General features: G+C 42.5%; 1 protein-coding gene and 1 pseudogene across 11 annotated transcripts in view; one reads left to right on the top strand and one right to left on the bottom strand.

Annotated features, from left to right (window-relative positions):
- SGMS1 (sphingomyelin synthase 1) overlaps positions 1–24499 on the top strand; it is a 262876-nt gene that overhangs the window by 34426 nt on the left and 203951 nt on the right. For 9 of the 11 annotated variants that reach the window (XM_036336722.1, XM_036336729.1, XM_036336724.1 and 6 more), the window contains one exon: positions 1055–1145. The gene's annotated coding sequence lies outside the window, so the exon portion shown is untranslated. Of the gene's footprint in view, positions 1–1054; positions 1146–14195; positions 14330–24499 lie in introns of those variants that run through there. The other 2 variants (XM_036336732.1, XM_036336730.1) reach the window with 1 other exon arrangement.
- LOC118670006 lies at positions 11975–15068 on the bottom strand (annotated as a pseudogene).

Raw genomic sequence — 24499 nt, forward strand, 5'->3', positions numbered from 1 at the left:
CCACTGGCAGGTGAATGTGCTGCTTGGCCATTTTGCTTTGAGGTTGGCTTTTAGGAGAGCATGGTGTTGAGGGGGAGTGAGAAGGGGTAGGGATGACCTGTATGGTGAGCTTAGGGTCAGAGGACTTAAGCTGGAATTTCATTTCTCATATTTTCTAGTTGAATGTTCTTGTCGTACATCTTCTCTGACACTTAGCCGCCTCCTCTGGAAAATGGAATCAGTAAACTCTGCTTACCTCACAGGGCTGTGGGGGAGGGCCCATTGTAAGAGATAATGCTGAAATGTAAGGTGTGGCAGCAGGAATATGACTTGCAGGCCACATCCCACTGTGCCCCATAGCATGTTCTGTAGTTGAGTACAGTAGTAGTTGAGTACAGTAGTAGATTGGGTCCAAATACCTTTGCCTGAAAGGACTCCAGGGGGATCAGCGGTTCTGGTGTGGTTCTGAGAGCATCCTTGGATGCCTTCTAGGTGTGGTCTCAGAAATCCAGAGCACAGCTCAGGTCCTTGAAGCTCCAGTTTTTGTTTGAATGGAGTTTGGACCAGTCACTGCCCTGAAATCGATGTGAATTAAAAGAAACTTACTGAGGAATTCCTTTGTTCCAAACATTTGCAGGGTGGGTGAGGTTAAGAGTTGTTCCCTATATTCAGTATGTGATGGGATCATTCTTTTCTCTTTTCACTTTTTTCCTTGCTAAAAAAAAATAGTTGCAGCAGTGTTTTAACCTAGAGCAGCGGTTCTCAAGCTGTGGGGCGTGACCCCTTTGGCGGTCGAACGACCCTTTCACAGGGGTCGCCTAAATACATCCTGCATATCAGATATTTATATTACGATTCGTAACAGTAGCAAAATTACAGTTATGAAGTAGCAACGAAAATAATTTTATGTTTGGGGGTCACCACAACATGAGCTGTATTAAAGGGTCTAGGCTTTAGGAAGGTTGAGAACCACTGATCTAGAGACCTGCCATTATATTGAGAATATGTTCTCAGGTGAAGTAGCATTAATATGCAAATCTTTGGTGATAACCAGTTGTTTTGCTTATTCTTGCAGGTGAGGGCAGCATGAATGACCTGAGTGTGCCTTTGGGCATAGTTAGCATTCATTTTTGATTAGGAGAAAGAAGACGGCCTCCTCTTGAAAGGTAAGTAGACATTTCTTTGCAACTTTTTATTATGAAAATTTTCAGACATACTGAAGAGTTAAAACAGCGGTTCTCAACCTGTGGGTCGTGACCCCTTTGGGGGTCGAACGACCCTTTCACAGGGGTCACCCAAGACCATCAGAAAACAGATATATAATTACATATTGTTTTTGTGATTAATCACTATGCTTTAATTATGTTCAATTTGTAACAATGAAATTGGGGTCACCACAACATGAGGAACTGTATTAAAGGGTCGCGGCATCAGGAAGGTTGAAAACCACTGAGTTAAAAGAATGTGCAGGAATCCTTATGTATTCACTACCTACATTTAACAGTTGTTGGCATTTTGCCACGTGTGTGTGTGTGTGTGTGTGTGTGTGTGTGTGTGTAGGTTTGTATATTTTTCTGCTGAAATGTGCAAATTACAGCCATAATGACACATTATCCTAAATTCTTGAGAATAAGACTCTTAAAAATAAGGATATTCTTTTCTGAGAGCCATTTTAGAACATTTATAAACTATGTGACATAGAATAATTTAATTAAGTGAAATTATAATTTCCTATTAAAAGGTGTAATAGCTGATATAAATAAAGTCAGATTTTTAAAAAGCTTTAAGCAGTGGTTTATTTAATAGACAGCTATGCAGTACGAATTTGTTTTTTCTGAGAAATGTCTGAATATGGAGGATTGGAATTTGTACCACACATGGACCTGAACAGGAGGGGATCACTGTGCTTTCTTCACTCCCTGTAATCCGCCCATCTGCCCACTGTGGTGACATCTATTGTTGGGTCAGTGGATCTGATTACCACTCCTGCTTCTTCCTGATCAACATTTACAGTCTCTGCGATCTAATGTGATCAAAGGTCTTAATTGATTTTTTAACCTGAAATTATTAGGAGAATGTATAAAGAATATAAGTGATTATATTAAAATCAACATTAGAGTGATTAAAAATGATTCTCAGCCCATAATTTATTATGCATTGAGACGTTACATAAAATCTTAAAGATGTGTTCAGCTATGATTATAATTGTAGATTATTATACATTATCTATTATGGCCCATTACACAGTCAGTTTTTACAGCTCTGTGGTTCTTGCAGGAAGGCTGTCAACTGTCCTGCATTCTAATCTCTTACATTTTATTTATGGCATCTTCCTCAAGTGGTTTCTGAGCATCTAAGCATTCCTTCATAGATGTTTATAAACTAGACCTGCCCATTTAGGACATCATTTTAAAAGCAGTCCATTTAAATGAGCCAATTACGGCAGCAGAGACTTCTTATAGCCTCTTGTCTCATTTAGAAGACAAAGGTAGTGACAGCAGTAAAGTTCCTTCAAAAGACACTGCCATTCTGAAGGACTCTGACTGGAATTGCAGGCATCTCAGAACAATCTAGTGTGCTGTGTTGCCCTTTGGCCTCTCTCTGGTTATACTTGGAAAAGACAAGGAGGAGTTGAGTGGGGCTCCCTATGAGGCAGAAGACTTGAAGGACATGGTCAAGGGGAAGGACGTGGGGCCCTATCTGGGGCCTTCAACTGGCTCTCTGGCCCTGGACCACTTAGATATGGGATAATGATTTTTACTGTCTCTTACAATAGAACATACATACAAAAAATATACATATTGTAAGTGTGCAGCGCAATATAATTTTACAAACTGAACTCGCCCATGTAACCAGCACCCAGATTAAGAAACATGCTTCCTCTAGACACCCCACTCCATGGGTAGCTCCTCTTGATTTCTAGGAGCATTAATTCATTTTGCTATTTCTCTCTCTTTCTCTTTCTCTCTCTGTGTGATATATATGCAAATTGTACTTTTTGTGTCTGGCTTTTCTCATTCAACAATGTATTGGAGAGATTCCTCCACTTGGTTGCATATAGTTATGGATTGCTTATTTTTATTACTATTGAGCATTCCATCATAGGGGAATACAACAGTGTATTTATTCTGTTAGATGCAGGTAATTTTTTGTGTTCACCCACCCAGAACATCCTCCAGCAAAAATGGAGAATAAACAAGGTTTTATCCTCATTATGGTTACAATGGAGGCGGTCCCGGTTGTCCTCTCTCTGTCCAGCTCTGCTGTGATATGAAGGAGGAATCCAGGCAGCAGAGAAGATTGAGACACAGTTGGGAGATGTATGTTGTTTTTCAGTCCTGTAATGACTGCTGCTTTTCCTGGGACTGGCCATGTTCCTGCTGGCACATGTTTTCTCCATGCCCTTCTCTGCCCTTTTCACTCTTATACAGCCCCTTCGAGGAGACAGTGCAGAACACACCAAATATCAGGCAATCAGTGGATAATTAAAGTCATTAGGTATTGGGATTAGCTGTTAGATAGGGCCATTTGGATATTTTATAACATCATTCTCAGGCCATACAAAATTATCAACTTAAAAATTAGCCTGCTATGTTTGGTCAAACATTTAATTAACTCACCCCTAATGCCTTGGCAGGACCAAACCAAATGATATAGGCCCACGGGCCGGATGTTCCCCACCCCTGTGTTTGATGAAGGGCAAAGTTGTGGGCTTTGAGGAGCCTGTGTTTGGTTATAGTTTCACAGGGATGGATATGGACCACATCCTCGGAAACCACTTGTACTGTAGAATTCAGGAAGTAAATTCAAAGGCTTGCATGGGCCAGGCTTGTAACAAACATGGAGGTTGTTTAGTAAGGAGTGATGGCACTAAAGAGAATGAGTATATATACTTTGGCCAATTTTTGACCCAACGAAACATGTCTGGCTGACTTTAGCAAGTTAACCAATTTCCAGTCTTTAGGGAATAGTGTTCATTGTAAGAAAGTGTTTCCCTTGGGATTTGAATGTTTTTATGGATTATGGATGCTTTTGTAAATAAAGTTTTATTCAAACACAAACATGCTCACTTCTTTATGTTATCTATGTCCGCTTTTGTGTGGTATAACAGCTGTTGTTTAGTTGCAAAAGAGATCAGGGTTGAGTAGTTGCAACAGTGATCCATAATACCTAAAATATTTACCATCTGTCCCTTTACAAAAAAGTTTGCCAACTCCTGTTTTACTTCATAAAAGCAAGGACATAGTAATTTTTGTAGTCATAAAATAGTCTGATCCCATTCATTTTAGTGTTAATACCTTCATTTATTCATTTACTAGTCAACAAATTTTTATAGAGTCTATTATATGTCAGGCACAAAATAGCGATAGCAGATACGATTCTTGCCCCTAAGGAATTTACAAGAGGCTCCTATGAAGTTGAAGTTCCATTCTGGGATTGTGCTTTCTATGAATCAAAGCAGATGTGTAATATGAATAGAATTACCAAATATTCAATTTTAAGCTAATATATTGGCTATATTTATTGATTTTAGAAATAGGATTAATTCTTATTTACATAATCTAATGGTTACTTCACTTATAAAGTGTATGTAGTATGGTGTGCATAGAAATGACTTTGTGTCTGAAGGTCGTCGTTTACATGTAGTAACACCAGACTGTTTGGGAGCTAGCATGTCTGGATAGGGCTGTGAGCTTTGAAGTGCTTACCAAAGCAAGATGACAGATCTCCACCTTAGGCCACTTTCATAATAAATAATAAACCTCTACAGAAAGAACAGCACGCAAAGTAAAAAAGTTTTGAATATAGTAGAACAAATGTGTCTTTGTTGGTGTTCTTATCTGTTTGCTTGCTTGAGGTCATAAAAGTTTGTCTTCTTAATAGGAGCCTATAGAAGGCATTTTAATGACCATAGAACTGGTTTTAAACATCATGTTAACTCAACATTTTCATATATGCTCAGATATGTCTTATGGGTGGACACAGGCTAAGGATTGCCCCTTCACCACCCCAGACTGTTTTCGGACAGATAAAAAGGAAACGCAGTTGGCCCAGCTTGGTTATTGAGCTGTGTGTAATAAATGTGAAAATGCATGAGGTCCTGCTAATGTTTCCACATTGCCTCAGGAGCCGTCTGACATCACATGGAATTCCACCCACCGCAGTAGGAGGCAGTATCTGGGTGAGCAGTAGTGCTTTCCTCTGAAATCTGAGGCGCTTGTGAGGATTGATCTGAAGTCACTACAGAGAAGGAATGCCATTTAGTGCAACAAATAGTTTAATGAATGTGGTTCATACTGTATACTGGTTTGTTTTGTTTCCAAAATTAGTAAGTAAAGTTAAGGCTTAGTTCCTTTTTACGAGGAAGAAATGATACTTGCTGCTTGTGTTTAAAATATTTAAAAAATTCATTTCTGTCCTTCATTTAATAATTTTTATAGTGGTTTGGATTTAGTATTAAATGAAAATGAAGAAGACTGAGCAAAAATGATTGTCACAGTTGCTTTCCTTACAAAGCTGGAAACTGCAGACCTAGCTGCTTTGGTTAAAAATAAGGTTTTTTGAGCCCTGGCTGGTGCAGCTCAGTTGATTGGAGCGTCCTCCCATACAACGAAAGGTCACTGGTTTGATTCCCAGTCAGGGCACGTACCCAGGGTATGGGTTTGATCCCCAGTCGGGTGTGTGTAGGGGAGACAACCAATCGATGTTTCTTTCTCATATTGATGTTTCTCTCTCTCCCTCTCCTTTTCTCTCTCTCAAAAATCAATAAAAACATATTCTCGGGTGAGGATTAAAAAAATAAATAAATACAGTTTTTAAAACAAATTTGATAGTAGGTCAGATCACCTGATCTGTGGCATTAGGAAAACTGGGTCTTGTGTTCTACCTAATACGGAGTACTTTTGTCAAGAACTCCAGCCTCAGGAGTGTTTTATTTTAGAGAGCAGAATAGAACAAAGGACAGAAAATACAGATGGATATAGCTCTATAAAATAAAACATGTTTAGAAAGGGTACTAGGGTGATTCTTTTGCTTGCAAGTGACAGAAAACCCAATTTCAAACTATCCTAAGTGAAAGTAAAAGTGTTGGCTTAGGTAATTGAAAGTCTGGAAAAGGATCTGACTTGAGGAAGGGCTTGATTGGGGACCCAAATGATGACATGAGGATTCTTCTTGGCTGCATGTTCTTGGGCTACAAATCAAGACCTCCAGCAGCTCCAGGCTGACATCATTATAGTGATCATCCAAGATTCTGTACAGATAACATTCTTGGCCTTGTGCCTAGAGCATTGGGCCAGTCACTGGGGCCAGGGACACTGGCCTGTTCTGACTGGAGTGCCAGGCCATGTGTTCACCCTACAGCCCGAGGTCCGCACCTCTTCAACCGAGGATGAAGCACTGACTGATGACCATGGGAGATGAATCCCTCCAGAAGTAAATCAGGGTGGTTACCAGGAGGGTTGGTGGGTGCTGGGAGGCAAACTTTAACAATAATAATAATAACAACAACAACAACAACAAAAATACAAATAAAAAAATTGTATCTTTGTGGTTTGCAAAGCATTTTCAGGTATATTATTTTGTTTGACCTGAAAGAAGCATCAGGTTAGTCAGGATAAAGGAGTGATTAAGAACATGGGTCCTGGGGTCAGACTACATAGGTTCAGTTAGGAGCCACATAAGATTTTGACAAGTTATTTAACGTCTCTGTGGCCCAGTTCCCTCAACTGAGAAATGGAGACAAAGGTCTCCGTCTAGGGTTAAATTAGTGGCTATTTGTAGGGCGCTTAGTGCCTGATGCATGCTTGGTCTCTCTGTCCCTTGTTATTGTTGTTAATCTTGAAAACAGCCCTGCCATTCACAGGCGGGGATGCTGACGTCCAGAGTCACATGGCCCGTAAATGGGAGCCAATAGCATTCAGGTCTCCTGGCTTCTTCCCTGTCCCCACACTTGCCTTGTGTAATGATTGTGGGGTTCTGCTTCATAATAATTCCAAGAAGCAGAGAGGAAAACACTCCTACAAGGCGGGCCTGCTGTTTGGAAGTCCCCAAGTGTATAGAGGGCAGCGTCACTTATATCTTCTACTTGCAAATGGATCTTCATCTTCCCATTTGCATCGTGCCTCCAGGTGCTTAGGACATCAGCCATGTCTAGGGTTGGCATTCACTAGGGAACTGTTGGCTGATTGTTTAATCAGGTCCAGTAGTCTGAGCAGTAGAGGAATCTAGGACTTTCGTGGTCGGGAGGTGGTGTGAGGACGTACCTTCTGACGGAGTGAGGCTTGGACCGCCCCAGAATACTGCTTCCAGCGCCTTTAGCCAGTTCTATTTAGAAATGGATCCCATTTCCCTCATTACAAATATTTTCCCACAATGTTAAGAATGTTTTGTGGGGAAGTTATTCAAGTGACTTAATGGAGAAGGCTTGCCCTGGAGACTCAGACTTTGGTGTGACCCAGACATGTAAGAGGGTCATGTTGCTTTCTTTCTGAAGACAAAGATAATGATTTCTTTGTACTTGCTGTGGACTCAAGACACTGGAAACTTAAAGGATCGCTGTGGGTAACCCATGATGCACCTCCCAAATATGCAGCTATACACAAAAGGAAAAACTTAGCAGAAACCACAATTTTGGCTTTCCTGTAGTGATTTTGAGGAAAATGGGGCTAGTCAGTATTCCCAAAGCTCGCTTGATCGCCAGACCCACTCGCTTCACTGCATGAAAAACTCCGCCCTGCAATGGCGTGTCCTCCCACCCTGCCTCTGTGCCTGGCATGTGGGAGGCACTCAGCTGTTGCTTGAATGAACAGACCTGTCGGAACTGTGCCTTTGTCTTCATTTTCACTTTCTTTTGACAAGAAGTTATTTACCATGTAGATGGCTTCAGGAATTTCCGCTCTGAGTCCTACATTATCTTCTGCATCTTAACACATCACCTTATGTTATTTCTTTAGGTGAAGGTGATGGTATCTTGAGACTTGATTCCAACACTTGGTTTTACAATGATATTTATATTCTAAATAACAACACCTATTTAGAGAGTAAAGGGATTAGCTACTAATTCTGCAGAAACGACTGTTGGTTTGCAAAATGCTTGTGGGAATCGTAATAGGTTCTTAGATTTAATCCCACTTACTTTATTTTTAGCTCTCTGGGAGCTTTTGGCCCGGCTCAATAGTCTGGGATAGAATAATAATAGTTTCTTCATTGTCTTTAACCTGACCCCATTTTATAGGTAGAAAAACAGGGTCAACCTTATTTCCTGTAATGTCAGCAACAAAAGTGATAACATTACTATCACTGTGTGATGAGCACTACCCTGAATTCTTTTGTTGATTATCCTATTTAATATTTTTAGCAACTCTGTGACCATCATTTTGTAGATGATGAAACAGGCGTATATTGCATGGCCAATCCGTGTGAGCTAGCGTCTCGGCCAGGGGTTCTCAAACTGCCTGCGTATTGGGAACCATCCCAAGGGCTTTCAAAGGACTCCATGTCAACCAAGAGGTCACCTGCTCTATTCCCGGTTAGGGCACATGTCTGGGTTGCAGTAGGGAGCATGAAGGAGGCAGCCAATTGATAATGTTCCTTTCTCATTAGTGTTTCTCTCTCTATCCCCCTCCCTCCTCTCTCTCTAAAAATAAATAAATAAAAACATACTTAAAAAAATAAAAGCACTCCATGTTTAGGTTCATGCCTCCTCCCCGTCCATCTCCCCTGCACCCCTGGCCTCCTTCCCTTGTGTTATTTACTTGGTCTGGGGACTAAGGTAAAGGTACTGGGCATTTAGGGTAAAGAACTTGAGTAACAGCATTACTTGGTAACTTGTTAGAAGTAGAAATTCTTAGGTCCCACCCAGACATACTGAACTGAAACTGTGGGTGAGGTCCAGCAATCAGTATTTTTTAAAAAAATATGTATTTTTATTGATTTCAGAGAGGAAGGAAGAGGGAGAGAGATAGAAACATCAGTGATGAGAGGGAATCATTGATCGGCTGCCTCCCGCATGCCCCCTACTGGGGATCGAGCCCACAACCCTGGCATGTGCCATGACCAGGAATCAAACCATGACCTCCTGGTTCATAGGTCAACACTGAACCACTGAGCCACGCAGGCTGGGCTAGCAATAAGTGTTTTATCAAGCCTCTAGGTGACTCTTCTTTTGACTTGTATAAAACACATAACTTTAAATTTACCATCTTCACCGTTTTTGAGCTTACAGTTCGGTAATGTTAAGTGTATGTACATTGCTGTGAAACAGATCCCTAGAACTTTTCATCTTGCAAATCTGAAACTCTATACCCATCAAAGCACAGCTCTCCCTTCCCACCACTCCCAGCCCCTGGTATCCACCAGTCTATTTTCTGCTTCTATGAATTTGACTACTTTAGATACTGCATCTGAGTGGAATTCCAGGTGATTCTTATGCACACTCACGTTTGAGAACCACTGCACTCCAAAATTTGATTTGGCTCATCCCCCTCCAGACTCCCAGCACATCAGCAATATTAACTATATTGTACATCGCAAACACACCTGTGCACGCTGTGCTCTTCCTAGTCCTGCCTCTGCCACTTGGTTGTTCTGTGCCGCTCTGATCAAGTTTCATAATTTCCCGGAGGGAGTTTTCTTATCTGTGAAAATGGGGTAACCTAACTTGCAGTTTAGTAAAAGTTAAGTGATTAGACCCATGTGAAAGTATTTTGTAAGTTGTCAGGTGGTATACTAATGAAATATTAAGTGTAGATGTAACTCTCATCTCATCTCTTTAAGTTTAGTTTTTATTGAGGTTATGTAAGTTTGATTTTTTAAAATATTTTTATTCATTTCAGAGAGGAAGAGAGAGGGAGATAAAAACATGAATGATGAGAGAGAATCATTGATCAGCTGCCTCCTGCATGCCCCCTACTGGGGATTGAGTCCACAACTTGGGTATGTGCCCTTGACTGGAATCGAATCTGGGACCCTTCAGTTTGCAGACTGGCGCTCTATCCACTGAGCCAAACCAGCTAGGGCTGTAAGCTTGATTTTTAAAGGGTTGCATGGTTCCACAAGACCTCTCGTTCCCTTTATTTTGTTGTTGTCCACCGGCTCCCTTCCCTCCCCCCCCAATTTCTCATTTAATAAGTTGCTTCTTTTTTTTTTTTTTTTTTTTTACTGTTTATTCTTCTCTATTAGATACTTTATGTGTCTGATGACACATGTTTAAGAATGGGATTTCAGTCTGGCCAGTGTGAATCAGTTGATGAGCATCGACCTATGAACCAGGAGGCCAAGGTTTGATTCCTGGTCATGGTACATGCCCAGGATGCGGGCTTGATCCCCAATGTGGGCATGCAGAAGGCAGCCAATCAATGATTCTCTCTCATCATTGATGTTTCTAAATTTTATCTCTCCCTCTCCCTCTCTGAAGTCAATAAAAAAAAATAGGACTTCACAAATGGGAAGATGGGCTTCTCTCAGTTGCCATCATCTATTTGATTGCCAGCTTTAAAAAGTTTAAAACTTTAATCTCTCCTGTTATCTTTGGCCTTGTGGCCTTATGCTGTTAAAAAGCACTAATTGTTATATTGGGATTTTAGGAGAGAGGAACTAAGTATGAGTGTTTACCCACCATCTTTAACTGGAAGTCAGTGTAGAAGTCTTAAAAAGTAAACCCCGGCAGGATTTGTAGCACTGGCATTGGGTCAGACACATGCCTGCAGTGGCCAGCCTTAGCTGGAATGCCTTATTTTCAAAGCATGAAATATATTTAGATGGCCTCAGCAGAGATTGTGGCTTTCTTGTTAACTATGCGGCAGCTGCCTCTTCTTCTTTGTTAAACACTTTCATTTCAGATATAAAATACCAATAAATTTATAAATAATGGGCTTTGCTATAAAAAATACAAATCCTTAAAAAAACGATCCCTTTTGATGTTTCTAAAAGGAATTTTCTGAGTGTAAGGGTATAATCCTTAGATTAAAATGCAGCTGACACATTAAGCCTTCTTACATGAAAAGCCAAATAATAGGCTTTAATGCCATTTGTCCTTTACCACCCACAAAGGGCATCTGCAGGCCAGAGGGATTGGACTTAAGTATGGCATAGGGAGTGAGGCTGTGTTTGTGATTTTGATCCCTAGTGAATGAATGCTTCAGCAAAGCATTTAAGCTCAGATTGCCAGTGAGGAGGTAAAAAGCTATTGTAAAAAACTAACCTTGGTTCTGAGAGCTGGTCTCTGCAAAAATTAAGCAGTTTTTAGGAGGGCAGCGTGGTACTTTTCATATAGGCCAACTGACCTTGGATTATTTCATGATGTGCTCCTCGTGGTGACAAATTCAATTGCTTTCTGTCCTCTCTGAATGTCGGACAGGCCCTCTGTCAGTATTCATGCTCCCTTCTCGCTTACTGGAGCACAGCCTCTTGGAGGAATGCCTTGGTCCTTGCCTGGCCCTGGGGGTGGTCAGATAACAGAAGTTCTCTTCAGCGTTGCAGCTCTGTTCAGTAACAGCTTTTCCATAACTGTGGCTTCACCACTAGAAAGGAAAGGCAGCCTCTCTCTGTCCACGCTGATTGCTGTGGAAGCGTGCCCAGCCTTCCGAGCAGGGCTGTGTGCAACACCGAGAAATTGCTTTCCACTTAAAAGCACTGGCCTATTATTACTCTGTAAACCTTTGAGGAAACCAGATTCAGAGGTTTTTTTTAGTTTAGAAAGTTACTGACTCTTATTATTATTTTTTTTAAACAAATTCACATTTTATTTACGTCGAAATAAACTGTACAAAATTGACTTTCTTCACCAAAAATAACAGCAATATTTTCTGTATTATTCCTAGATAAACTACAAAACACATTTTTGTAGGTTGTCTAGGTTTTGCTTATAAATCAAGACAAGGCAGTAGATATTATCATGGAAAAAGACAGAATAAAACAGACCAATCTGTTGTCAGTATCCATAGCCTCTGATCCTGTCTTGACCATGAAATAGAAGTGTTTGACATATACTTGCTAAAAAGCTTATGAAGATATAGGCTCAACAAAGGAATGTAAACAGCAACACCCAGATGTGGAACAATGGCAGGTTCTTCCTTCAATGTTTAATAGCAACTTGTTTAAGATTATCGAATAAAGACAAAATCTACACTGAAATCCTTGTTTGGCAAGCTCACGTTTCTTTCACTATCTGGTAATTTAACTGTTCATTAAAGATTTTTAATAGTAAACTTAAAACTCCTGCTATTGAAAAGTTAGTCATGAACTTCATTGTAAAATTTTATGAAACATATTCCTCTCACACCTTCTCAAAATTTATTTCTTCAAAGAACTGGTAACTCAATACCCAACAACAGGATCCGCAGTGATAATAAATGTTATGTCTAACTTGACTTAACTAAAACAATTCCAAAGTGCCATTAGCAGAGACCACTCAGAAGTGCAGCGTGGCACTTTCAATGCTACCCTCTGGAAGAACAGTTAGTTCTCCAAAGCATGAGAGTTCAAACGGGCCATTTAAACAGTCAGATTATCAATGGCTAATGTACTCAAGATATTCAGTGATTAAGTGGCCTACATATATCTTATAGCTTTTCTATATTTTCAAAATTTCTTAGATTTTTTTCAATATCAAATATAAGAGAAAACCCATTTTAAAAGTCTCTCAGGTATTTTCGATAGTTTCAGAATTATCTGTAGGAAGCTCTGACTTAGTTGTATAGAGTTTGATATATGTGTCCACCATTAAATCCAAATCATGTTTTATATCAAAATTTATGTTAAGCAAAGCTAAGTTACTTGACCTTTGGTCTGTCAAAGTGTTCCTCAGGTATGCTTTGAGACGCTTTCGCCCATTTTCATAGCGTTCATTCTCAACCTTCATCACAGGAAGAATACATAGGACCTTCAACAATGCATAAACATTAGGAAAAAATTTGATGTCTGGCAGGTGGAGGGCTTCATAAATGGTGGATGGAAGCTCTATATCTTTTCCTCTGTGTTTCCACTTGATTCTCCAACAATGCAGCTCAGCTGAGAGTGTATCAGGATTGGGTAAGTCGCTTCTGTACATGTCAGCATGATGCTCCTCCGATGTATTGAATTTGAGCTGTCCCATGACAGAGGGGACCAGAGATAAGCATTTAAGAGCTTTGAGGTGCTGTTCTGAGAATATATCTTTCAGTTCCTGAATAATGTGTTCCACTGTTGGAACACTTAGAGCTTCTTTATAGTAACTCTCAGAGGTCAGCTGAGATTCCAGGTTCCCTTGCTGAGCTCTTCGGAATTTCCCAGGGAGCTTCATCTGAATATCAAGTTTGGTTGCCAAATTGGTGGCTTCCTCAAACCAAAATTCATGATAAACTTCAATATTTTCCATCACTTCATTTAGTGAATGCAGCACCGCAGTCAAGCTACTGGCTGCAAAAAAGACATCAGAGGTCTGACCCTGGAGATTTTTCCCAAAGGCTCTTGTAAAAGATAGAACATTTTTAAGAACGACAACGGTAACAACAAAATCAAAATCTGTTACTGCACTACAGAGTACAAATGCTCGGCCCGCTATACAGTTATTCCATCTAATATTTGTATCATTATTTATACCATCTAAACATAAAACAAGTGCTTGTAGGAGGTCCACTAAAATTTCAAAAGCATCATGCCTGCCTGTCCACTGAGAATCTGAAAGAGGACAGAAATTACATTGTCAAGCTCTAAAAGCAGTTGTGGTGATCGATGGAAAAAAGAACAAACTTCCTCAGTTGTTCCTAATGCAACCGACACTCCCATAACAGGCACCGATTTTGCCGACCGCGTACTTGAGGCACAGGGAAGAGCAGAGTGTGTAGACAGCTTGGGGAGGGATGTTTCTACAAAAGTCTCGAAGCAACAGCTTTAGTTTTGGAAGAAAATCCACTGGACACAATGTAAGCCTGGCCACGACAATATTCCATGTTTAATCCCCACTTCTCAGTTATCGTAGTGTGAAATTTCATAGCCAAAATTTCGGCATCAGCTTCATAAGGCAGAAAACCCACAAATTCCTCTCGCAGGTTATGAGCTTCGTCAACAAACCTCACCAACACGGGCAGGTGCCCTTCCCCTGCTATGTCCACTACGTCATCAGTGATAATCGAAAAGAAGTGAGAGTCTCTCACTTCCCTGAGCGTTTCTTCCCGAATGCAGCTCTCACAGATCTCCAGCATCTGTTTCTGCTGTGCTTTTGAACAGAACAGTGTGTTGACTGCTGTTGTCTCAAAGCGCTTTCTCAGAACCTCTTCACCAGAATTTATCCGGCACTTCAACAGTGCCTGAAAGTTATCAGGAGTAAAGAGACCTTCTGGGATTTCATCAGCTTCATGTCCATCTAGAGGTATGTTTTGTTTTCCCATAAGAATCAAAATTTCAAATAAAGATTTTAAGTATTCTTTGTTTTCCTTCTCCTCAAGGGTTAAAGGTAAAATGTCTTCATCCTGTTCTTCACCCTCTTCTGTATTGGAGTTCTGAGCATTGGTGTTGTTGATCTCTTTATGTTTTTGTTCCCTTTCAGAAGTTTCGTTAATTTTTTCCTGTTTCCGTGTCCTGATTTCATCTTCACTCAATTCTTTTATTCGTTTTCTGTGTCTACTATGTGGATTGTTCAAATGACTGGTAAGATCAAATATTGTTGGTATTGCATTATCTCGAAGAACTGTCCTATAAGGACTCTCCCAATGACTTCACAAGTATCTGCTTCAAATAATTTTGAGAAATAAATAACCCAATCATTCTTTAGTTTTCTGGTGCCTCTGCAAAATGTATAGTTCTACAGATCATAGAGGTCTCAAAGTGTTTGGCACATAATCGATAATGTTTATTTAGTTGATCAGGTGTTTTATCTTCTAAGTCTGCTCTCCTACAATTTTCCACCCACTTCTGGCATCTGGCCGGATCCCTCGGGAACCTGAAGAAGGCCAGATCCGACTGCGTGCTCTTCCGCGTGCAGTTGGGGGCCGCGCAGAAGTTCGGCATCGTCGCCCGCCCGCGGGCCGGCCCGGCGCTCCCCTCCCCGCCTCCTCAGGGCAGCCCGCCCGCCCGTCGCGGCCGGGGAGGGGAGCCTGGCCGGCCGGCCGGCTCGGAGAGGCCGGCGCGCCGGGGGGAGGGGCGGGCGGGCGGAAAGCCGCGAGGGGCAGGAGGGGCGCCGCGGTCCGAGGCCGAGCTGGGGACGCGGCTCCACAGTGCTGTCACTCTTATTATTAAAGCCACCGACAATCTAGGGGTAATTTTGGTTATTGTCTTGTTGAATTAAATGAATAGGAAGCACAGAACTGCAGAGTTGTTTGTTGAGTTCTAAAAAAACGCTAATTATAATTAAATTATGAATCCTCGTGGTTTAGGAAAGGTCCCTTTTTGTTAAGTTATCAACTCCTCTCTTTCTCTGTACTGTCTCCATGTATATTACTTAGCAGGCAGAGAGCAGTCTTTTGTTCTAGGAGGAAACCCTGCAGATGACAGTTAGCTGACCAGGTCCCAGCCTGAGTTTTGTCATCCTCACTGATTATCAGTGTTGTTGCCTAGGCCACACTTCCACTTTTCAAGCTCTAGCCCAAGTATGAGCAGAATGTTTCCTTGGTTACCCTAAGCTTGAGTCAGCAGTGGAAAATAAACTTAAAAATATATATTTTATTGATTTCAGAGGGGAAGGGAAAGGGAGCGAGATATAGAAACATCAATGATGACAGAGAATCATTGATTGGCTGCCTCCTGCACGCCCCCTAGTGGGGATCGAGCCTGGGACCCGGGCACTCAGATGGAATTGAAATGTGACCTTCTGGTTCATAGATTGATGCTCAACCACTGAGCCATGCCAGCGGGCGAAAAGAAACTTTTAAAAAATTAAAAGGAGAACTGCAACTGATCTTTGCAAACTATGAGTTTCTGATCTTGCTAGAGCTACCTCACTCCCAGGGTTTACAGCCCCAGCTCTATGCAGTATTTACAGATTATTGCATAAAGAATCAAGGAAGAACCAACTACTTAAGGCTTCCAAGTCATTTAATATGCCCACAGCGCAACTATTATTTAAAATTCTGTTCTGTTGCCAACATGATGTTGGCATTAGTATGTGGTAATTATAATTTGTATTCTTTAAACAAGCTTTTATTGGCAGAAGGTTTATTGCATACAGACATTATAGTATAAAGGGTGATGATATAAAAAAACGCTCTCAGGAAATGAAGGGTTAAGTTTATGAGACAGATGACTTTGTGATTCAAAAAAATGTATGATACAGGCTACAGCTTTGTCATTTGTGATTTGAGATTGTCATGAATAGGCCCCTCATCTGGTTGAGAATTTTAACTACCCAGTTTCTCCATGGAAAAATTGCTCTTCAGACAGAGTGTGAATGAAATATTCTGTCCATTGTGGGACTGCCTGCTCTTGTAGGGGATGAGAAGAAGGGGTGGCATTTATGGAATTTGGCTGTCCCGTGGAAAGGGGTGTGTTCCTCTAGCTGCAGCTGTGGTGTCTGCTGGGAGCTAGTGAGTCTTACGAGGCCCCAATATCAGTGTACAGTGCTTGGTGAGGGGATCCAAAAGTTGGCTTTCCACACGAGTACCGGTGCCTTTTGTGGAGGCCATAGTTATAACTTTATGGAAGAGATTTACTGTGGGTCCATAATGAGGACGGACCCATCATGTTTCTGTTTAAAGAAGCTGGGTGTCAGTGGCAGGGTGAACTGCTTCACATGCCCATCACCCATTTGCTTGTGAGGTGTCTCTTGGGTCACAAGCTGGGGCTGAGTGCCAGTGATAGGTGGTTGTGGGGGTCACCATCTCCCAATTGACTTTGCCTAGGGAAGCATCTGGGGTCGCACCCTCTTTAACATGGGAAGTGCGATGTGGGAAGGGAAGGAAGAGGCCACACCCAGTGACTTTGAGGGCAGTGCGCTATCAGACACAGCTCCAGCAGGATGTGGAAACGGCTGGGGCCCTGGGAGCAAAATAGCTCTGGGAAGATCAGAAAAGTGGGCCTTTTGAAGGTGAATGGCTACCCTTCTTTGCTTTATATATTTTTTAAACTTTTGTTTCCTGTAGAACTTAGAAGAGCCTTTCAGAAGTTGGAAGTGCTTTTGCCCATGCGCGGGCCACGGCTTTCAAGGACAAATGTGTGCCCTGGAGCCCCCCAGCGTGGTGCTGCCAGCAACATTGTTCATGGGGGAGGGAATTCTCAAGAAAGCTAGTCTTGAACTGGAAAAAGATGCCAGGCTTTGTTTGAATTGCATTCAGGTTCTAATTTGTTTTTCTTAATTCTTATTCTTCTAACTCTTAAGCCTTGGTCTGCACCATGTTCTCTGAAAGTCTTAATTATTGAAGTGGACATGACATTTCTCTGGGGCAGGGAATGTAGGCAGCCTGGCCCTTGGCAAAGTGGCCTCATAAAGACGTGTTTCTTAATCTTTTTACCTTTTTAGGTTTACTTTTTCCTTGGTTATTAAGGGAGAAAAGATTTGCTCATAAAACAAACTGAATTTATTAGGGAGCTTTTAGTTTGTTCTTCTTTTTGTCAGTAATTTGATCAGAGCTTTGGTCAGCAAGAGATGGTTAGTGTTTGCAGCTGGACTTGATAAAATTCTTGCCGGGCAAAGACTATTTTTAAAAAATTGATTTGAGAGAGAGAGAGAGAGAGAGAGAGAGAGAGAGAAAGAGAGAGAGAGAGAGAGACTTGTTCCACTTATTTAAGCATTCATTAATTGATACTTGTGCCCTGACCAGAGATCGAACCCGCAACCTTGATGTATCATGATGATGCTCTAACCAACTGAGTTACCTGGCCAGGGTTGCAAAGTCTATTTTGGCAGTTAGATTGTCCAGAAGGATCAAGGTAGAAGCTGTTTCTTTGGTCTTTTTTTTTTTTTTTTTTTTAATAGAGAATCACAGGACCTGTAATACAATGTTATTATTAGGACCCTAATTGGGAACTAATGTGTAGGTATTTAGACCTCGTGTGTGTCTCTCTCCGTTCACTCCCTGCATCTTTATTCGCACTTTAAAATAGAATTTTATGTATGATGAAATGGCATTAGCTATGCTTATAAGGGTCCTGATTATGTTGATTTTTTTTCAGGATTATTAAAAAAATGTATGTCCAGACTAGTTGAAGTGCACAAGGAATGCCCACTTCCTTTGCATCATTAACATTGTAAGGATTAGCCTGAGGCTTACTAACAGGTTTGCTAGAAGAGGGTTTCTGTTATGCTCAGTGATTTTACGTAGTCAAGACCTCATCCTTTGCTACCTTTGCTATTGAGGGACCAAGACTGTGAGGTGTTGGTTGTATGGCTTTTTCTGCAAGTGAGGAAGGCTGGTTCAAATAATAAAGACTACCAAAGCTGTGCCTTCCATTGTTCCTGAACTTCCTTCTGGTAATGGGAAGCCAGGAGCCTAGAAAAGTTTCCACCAGTTTTCGTGGCATCTCTCCCCTGGAGGGCCCCCAGTGTGCAGTGCTTTGCCAGTGTAAAGCCTTAGAGAAAGAGCTGTGGAGGTGGCGAGCTGTTCTTGCTGCTGTGTGGCACGCTTGGTGTGGTCATCATCTTGCGTGTCCCACCAGCTTCCGATGGTGGGGATGTCTCCAGCTTCCTTGGAGGGGACAGGAAGACTCTGGGAGGGTAAGCCTCCTGTCCCGATCACATAGCAGTGGCTGAGGCAGCACTGATGCCAGATCCATTTGACTCCAAAGCGCACACCTTGAACTACCACGTCTGTTGCCTCACACACGACATTCTTTTAGAAAGTGCAGATAAAGACCCAATGAGTGAAATGAGAGATACGCTTAAGATCTATGTGCTAGAAAAAACCTCATCAACTCCAAAATGTGTGCTTTTCCTGCTGTGTCATGTTATCCTTACTGTTCATCCCTTCCAAAAACCCAAACTTCCAATCCACACCATTTACTACATCTATAGGCACAGCCCGTACCGCCCTCACTTCTTATGGACAAAGAAATACCACCTCTGTGCATTGTAGACTGTTTTTCCTTATTCACGTAGATGGAAAGTGATCACAGGAGAGTAAATGTAAGTTTGCGTGTGCTATTTTTTTAAACCAACCTTTACCTTGATAAAGGTTTAGGAAGAGGAAGCTAGGAATTATCAATTGGATGGAAGTGATGGGAGCTCTGATGGTGTAGGCTTGAGGAAGCAGAAGAGGGGAACCAGATGCTGGAGCCATGGAGAGCGACAGCAAGGGGTCGGCTTCCTCAGGCTCAAAATACCGCTACTCTTTTCTTTCCTGTGTTCGTCCCTTCATTCATTCCTTTATTCATTCAAGTAGTCAAGCAATTCACCAAGCGTTAATGAGTGGCTAATTATTTTTTTTTTGAGTGGCTAATTTTTCAAGCTCTTTTTGGTGCTATGTAAGAACACAAAGTGTGATCAATTTTACCTGCCTCCTTTTAATGGGAGGAAAAGGAAATTTGGAGGAAATAAAAATATGTATATTGTAACTGTTTAAAAATATTGCTCTTATAGTACCAGATGCTTTTTGCTTATAAAAATAGGATGTTTGATATATTTTAGAAATGTATGCTTAAGGCAAAAGTGTTTTAAAAACTGTGAGGTTCATACCCTATTTGCTTCTTTTTCTAGTGAACTAGACAAATGTTCTCACACCCCTCTCCCTTCCACACCTGAAAGGTGGCAATGTGAATAAAATGGGGAGGCATAACATTTCATCATTTCCTGAAAGCAGACATCTAAATACAAAATATAGTGATGAAGTAAGAGATAGTTTATATATTTAATATTTATGAAAAGTCTAAAATCCAAGGAATGTTTGATTGAAGTGGGAAAGAATATTTTCTCCCCTTTTTAAAGGCAATGTTTAATGCATTTGCGTTAAGTGTGTGTTTCTATTTTTTAAAAAGCCCACTTTATAATGTATCTAAACAAGGATCCCAAACTTGAATGCCTCTTGGGGCCAGGCAGGCAACATAAATTAGTGAACTAGGTTGGATATTAGATAAGAGCAGGGGTTGGGCCCTGTAACACACCAGAGAGCTGTGTGCTGCTTATAACAGGAGCAGCTGCTGCTGCAACCCCCGTTGTCAGATGGTGCCCCCGTGGTGGTGGAGGGCAGATCCTCCAATTTTCATAGAAATAGAGTTTTACGTAACTGAAGCAACACCATGCCTTGTGGGTCAAACCAAACCTGCCTGTGTGTTTGGCTCAAAGGTCACCACTTTGAAACTTCTTGGTTTTGTACCATTAAAATATGTTTTGTATCACCCAGAGTGCTCACAAAATAATCAACTTGGTGTTTTACATTTAAAAATAAAAATTTCATTATGAGCTTTTTATTTTTAATTATGAAATTCCTAGTTGAATTTGAATAGAGATATCTGCATTTGTTATGGGTTTGGTTATAAATGCATAGCATAGTGCCTTGCACACAGTAGGTCTTTAATAAAGATTTGTTAAACTGAACTGATTGCTAAGGAGTTTAATAATCCATAACCCTCCAGTTAGAGAGTCAGAGAGAAACTTGAGAGCAGAAGATGCTGTCAACAGAATAAAAGAAAATCAATGTTTTCTGGTTGCAGTGTTTTCCTCTGTCTCAAGCAAACAGAGAAAGCATCTGTTTTCAAAAATGAAGAAGCTACAAAGAGGTTAAGGTAAAAAAAAGAGGAGGGCAAACTCATGGAGTACTTTTCAGTGTGAATCTTTGCTCAGTCTCATTTTATAAGTGATTGCTTTTCTGGTTTGGCTTCTTTTGATGTTTTATTTTTGTTATTCTCTTGCACTTCTGAAAGCCAGAAGTTGTCCAGATTTTCCCACCCTGTCCATGTGTTCTTGGCAAATAAGAACTTAAGCAGAAAAAGCATTTATTGAAAGAACTAGTGGCCCGGTGCACAAAATCTGTGCACATTAAAAGGGAATTAATTAGAGGAAATATTTTAATATTGCTATTTGCCCTTTCTCTATAATAGAAGTTTCAGAGATGAAAGAAAACTAGTAAAATGTATATGAAAATCTCCCTCCTGTCAGAGCCTGGGGCACACCATGAGACCCAGAGTCAAGTCCCCGCCCACTCGCGAGCGCCTTGAAGTCGAGCCAGACCTGGCCGGCCCCACCCCCATCAAGCCCTGCCAGGCAGGGGGTGCAGCCTCAGGTCCCCCATCAAACCTGGCTGGGCGGAGGTCCCCCGGCCCGGCCTCAGGTTCCTCGGCTCCAGTGCCAGGGTTGGGGGGCACAGCATCAGGTCTCCTGTCAAGCCCCACTGAATGAGGGCCGCAGCCTCAGGACCCCGTCAAGCTCTGCCAGGTCGGGGGGGGGGGGGGCGCCGCCTCAGGTCCCCTGGCCCTGGTGTAAGGGTGCGATGGCGTGATGACCGTTTGCATATTAGCTCTTTATTATATAGGATGCCCAGCAGTTACCAAAGAAAGTTAGGTTGCCAGAACCACAGGGAAAACGGTACCACAGGAACAGTGGCCACCACCGTGCCATGGACATTGAGTGAGGATGCCCCTGTTGGCTCCAGCCAGGCCCTGGTGTAGAGTTATCTCATGTCATGCAGCTGCATTCTGCTCTCGCCCTGTCTCTGTGTCACTAGCTTCAGATTCAGTCCTAGATGGGAACATGATTGTCTGAGCCTTGGTGACTTGTGCACACACTGGTGGCAGTGCTGGAGGAGACCATGCTTTCCTTCTCAGCATCTGTGATGGGGTACTTGCCCCTCCAGGAGGATACCCCCACATAGGAGCCGCAGACGCTGGGTATTAACTTTGTGTGTTAACTTTTAAATCACTCCCCAGGGAAGAAGATTGGAAGCACTGGGGCTGGCTAGAGTCGAAGGAGTCAGATGCCATGTCATTCCTAGAACTTGGCACCATATGGCCGAATGGGTGGTTCTGAGAGGTTAAGTAACTTGCCCAGGTCATTTAATGGTAGAGGGCATTTTAACCCCTTTGTCCCTGCCTCCCAAACTCCTGCCCTTTATTACTTCTTATCCAGATATATCTTTCATGTGACATGAATGTCAGCATTTAAGAACCCTTTCCCAGGCTCCAGATGAAGGGTGCTGGTCCTCTCTAGGCCAGGCAGATGCAGAAGCCAGTGCTGCTCTGATGTAGAAACTGGTGTAGATTGCATTGTCATCTACTTTGCAGCAGCAGGAAATTCTTGTGTCAGTATAGATGGTTTTGGACACATAGAGTTTTATATAAGAATCTTCTAACAGCCCTGGATGGGTTTGCTAAATGGTTAGAGTGTTCACCCGAGGACCGAAGGATCATTAGTTCGATTCCTGATCAAGGACATGTACCTGGTTTGCAAGTTTGCTCCCCACCCCTCAGTAGGGACATTGGCAGAAGGCAGTCAGTTGCCAGTTGATGTATCTTTCACATTGATTTTTCTCTTTCCCTCTCCCTTTTCCCCCTCTCTTTCTTCTATTCTCTCTGAAAAAGCAATGGAAAAAAATATCCAGGTGAGGATTAACAACAACAAAAAAATCTTACAGCATAGTTTTTAGAAAATAATTAATTTTGTTGCATTCTGCAGACATCTCTTGTATGTAAGGGGTTTCAGACACTCTACTAAGCCCAGGCTACTGAGTTGAGTAAGACCATTTCTGCCCCTTCAACATATGTTAGAGAGAAGAAAAGGGTAGGCAACAATATACTAGTATACTTTGCTTATTTAATAAAAAATCCAATAAAGGGCAAGTTTATAGGGTAAAGAAATCTTGAAAGTCCATCTAGAAAAAGAAGGAAACAACTTATGCTAATATTTCCCCAACACTCTTATTACTTACTAGAGGCCCGGTGCACGAAATTCATGCGGGGGGGGGGGGTGGTGGGGCAGGGCGGGGGGAATGTCCCTCAGCCCAGCCTGCACCCTCTCCAATCTGGGACCCCTCGGACATCCCTCTCAAAATCCGGGACTGCTGGCTCCCAACCACTTGCCTATCTGCCTGCCTGCCTGATTGCCCCTAACTGCTTCTGCCTGCCAGCCCGATGACCCCCTAACCACTCCCCTGCCAGCCTGATTGACGCCTACCTGCTCCCCTGCCAGCCCGATTGCCCCCAAGTGCTCTCCCTTGCCGGCCCGGTTGCCCCCAACTGCCCTCCCCTGCCATCCTGGTTACCCCTAACTACCCTTCCCTGCTGGCCTGATTGCCCCTAACTGCCCTTTCCTGCAGGCCTGGTCCCTCCCAACTGCCCTCCCCTGCAGGCCTGGTCTCCCCCAACTGCCCTCCCCCTGCTGGCCTGGTCGCCCCTAACTGCCCTCCCCTGCCGGCCATCTTGTGGCTGTGGGCACTGCTATCTTTGAGGTTGTGGCAGTCAATTAGCATATTCCCTCCTTATTGGCTGTGGTGCTGCCATCTTTGCAATGGTGTCAGGGTCAATTAGCATATTCCCTCTTTATTAGATAGGATAATACGAGAGTGGGGAGAATGAGTGCCAGGAAGTGGGCAAGGCTGCAGCCAGTCAAGAGCAGGAGACAGGCACACGACCAGCACGGGCAGTCGAGGCAAGTCCACATGAAGTGGCCTTTTCAATAACCTGCTTAGCTGTTCTGATCTTGTTCTCTGTGCTCCAGGACATTGTTGCATTGGGTGAAGCATTATTTTACTGTAATCTATGAACTGTGGGTAATCTCATTCTTGTATGTTCTCTCTTGCTCATAAAGTGCTGCCTTGGCTAGCATGGCATTGAAGTTGTAGAACTTTTGAGAGCTCTGCTCTGCTACTGGGTGTGTGGCCGCCAATGGGAACATGTGCTAAATTCTTATTGTCTCGCGTGCTTGTGGTCTGATTAGCCCTGTGGCTGTCAAGGGCGTGTGATCCTAACACCTGGAGCACTGGTCTTATACTAAATTCAAATTCATGCTCACAATGTGAACACACGTTACCACCACCCAGGCCACAAAATAGGCATTTTCCAGCCCTTTAGAAGCCCATGTGCACTCCCAAGTTGTGACTCCCTCCCATTCCCCCAGAGATAACCACAGTCCTGAGTTATACTAGTCAGGTCCTCGTAGCAAGTGTCTTCCATTTCGCACTTTGCCAAATCCTTTCTGCCCATACAAGACTCTGTGTCCTGTTCAGGGGGTGCACGAAAGCCCAAGTTGTAAATGGTTCAGGTTCTTGCTATGTGACTGGAACAGGAATGTGCTTGGTTGCGAGGGTGTTGCTCTCTGCACTTCAATGTCAGATTGAATGACAAGTCATTGTGCTTGGCCCAGGGCCTGGTGTCTCATGACCCTCCATGATGCATCCTTCTCTTTCGGGCCGAGCCCCACCAGCCTCCTGTGGCACTTTTCTGGGGAGCTGTGGTGGAAGGGCGGGCCTCAGAGCCCTGGGAACTGTCTCCGCACTGCCTTTGGCACTTGGAGGTAGGTTGCCAGTTCCTTCCTTCTGAAGCATACACAAGTGTAATTAGAAACCCTGCACCTGTGGATCCTTGTAACGTAAACCCAGTCACTATGGGACTGATTGCATGGGAAACGAGCTCCATTAAGAGTCTCTTATGTAAGAAGATTTAACGTGGTTTTCAGTAGCAGGGT

This window comes from Myotis myotis, unplaced genomic scaffold, assembly GCF_014108235.1.
Source record: "Myotis myotis isolate mMyoMyo1 unplaced genomic scaffold, mMyoMyo1.p scaffold_m19_p_15, whole genome shotgun sequence".
In the NCBI taxonomy this organism is placed as follows: domain Eukaryota; kingdom Metazoa; phylum Chordata; class Mammalia; order Chiroptera; family Vespertilionidae; genus Myotis; species Myotis myotis.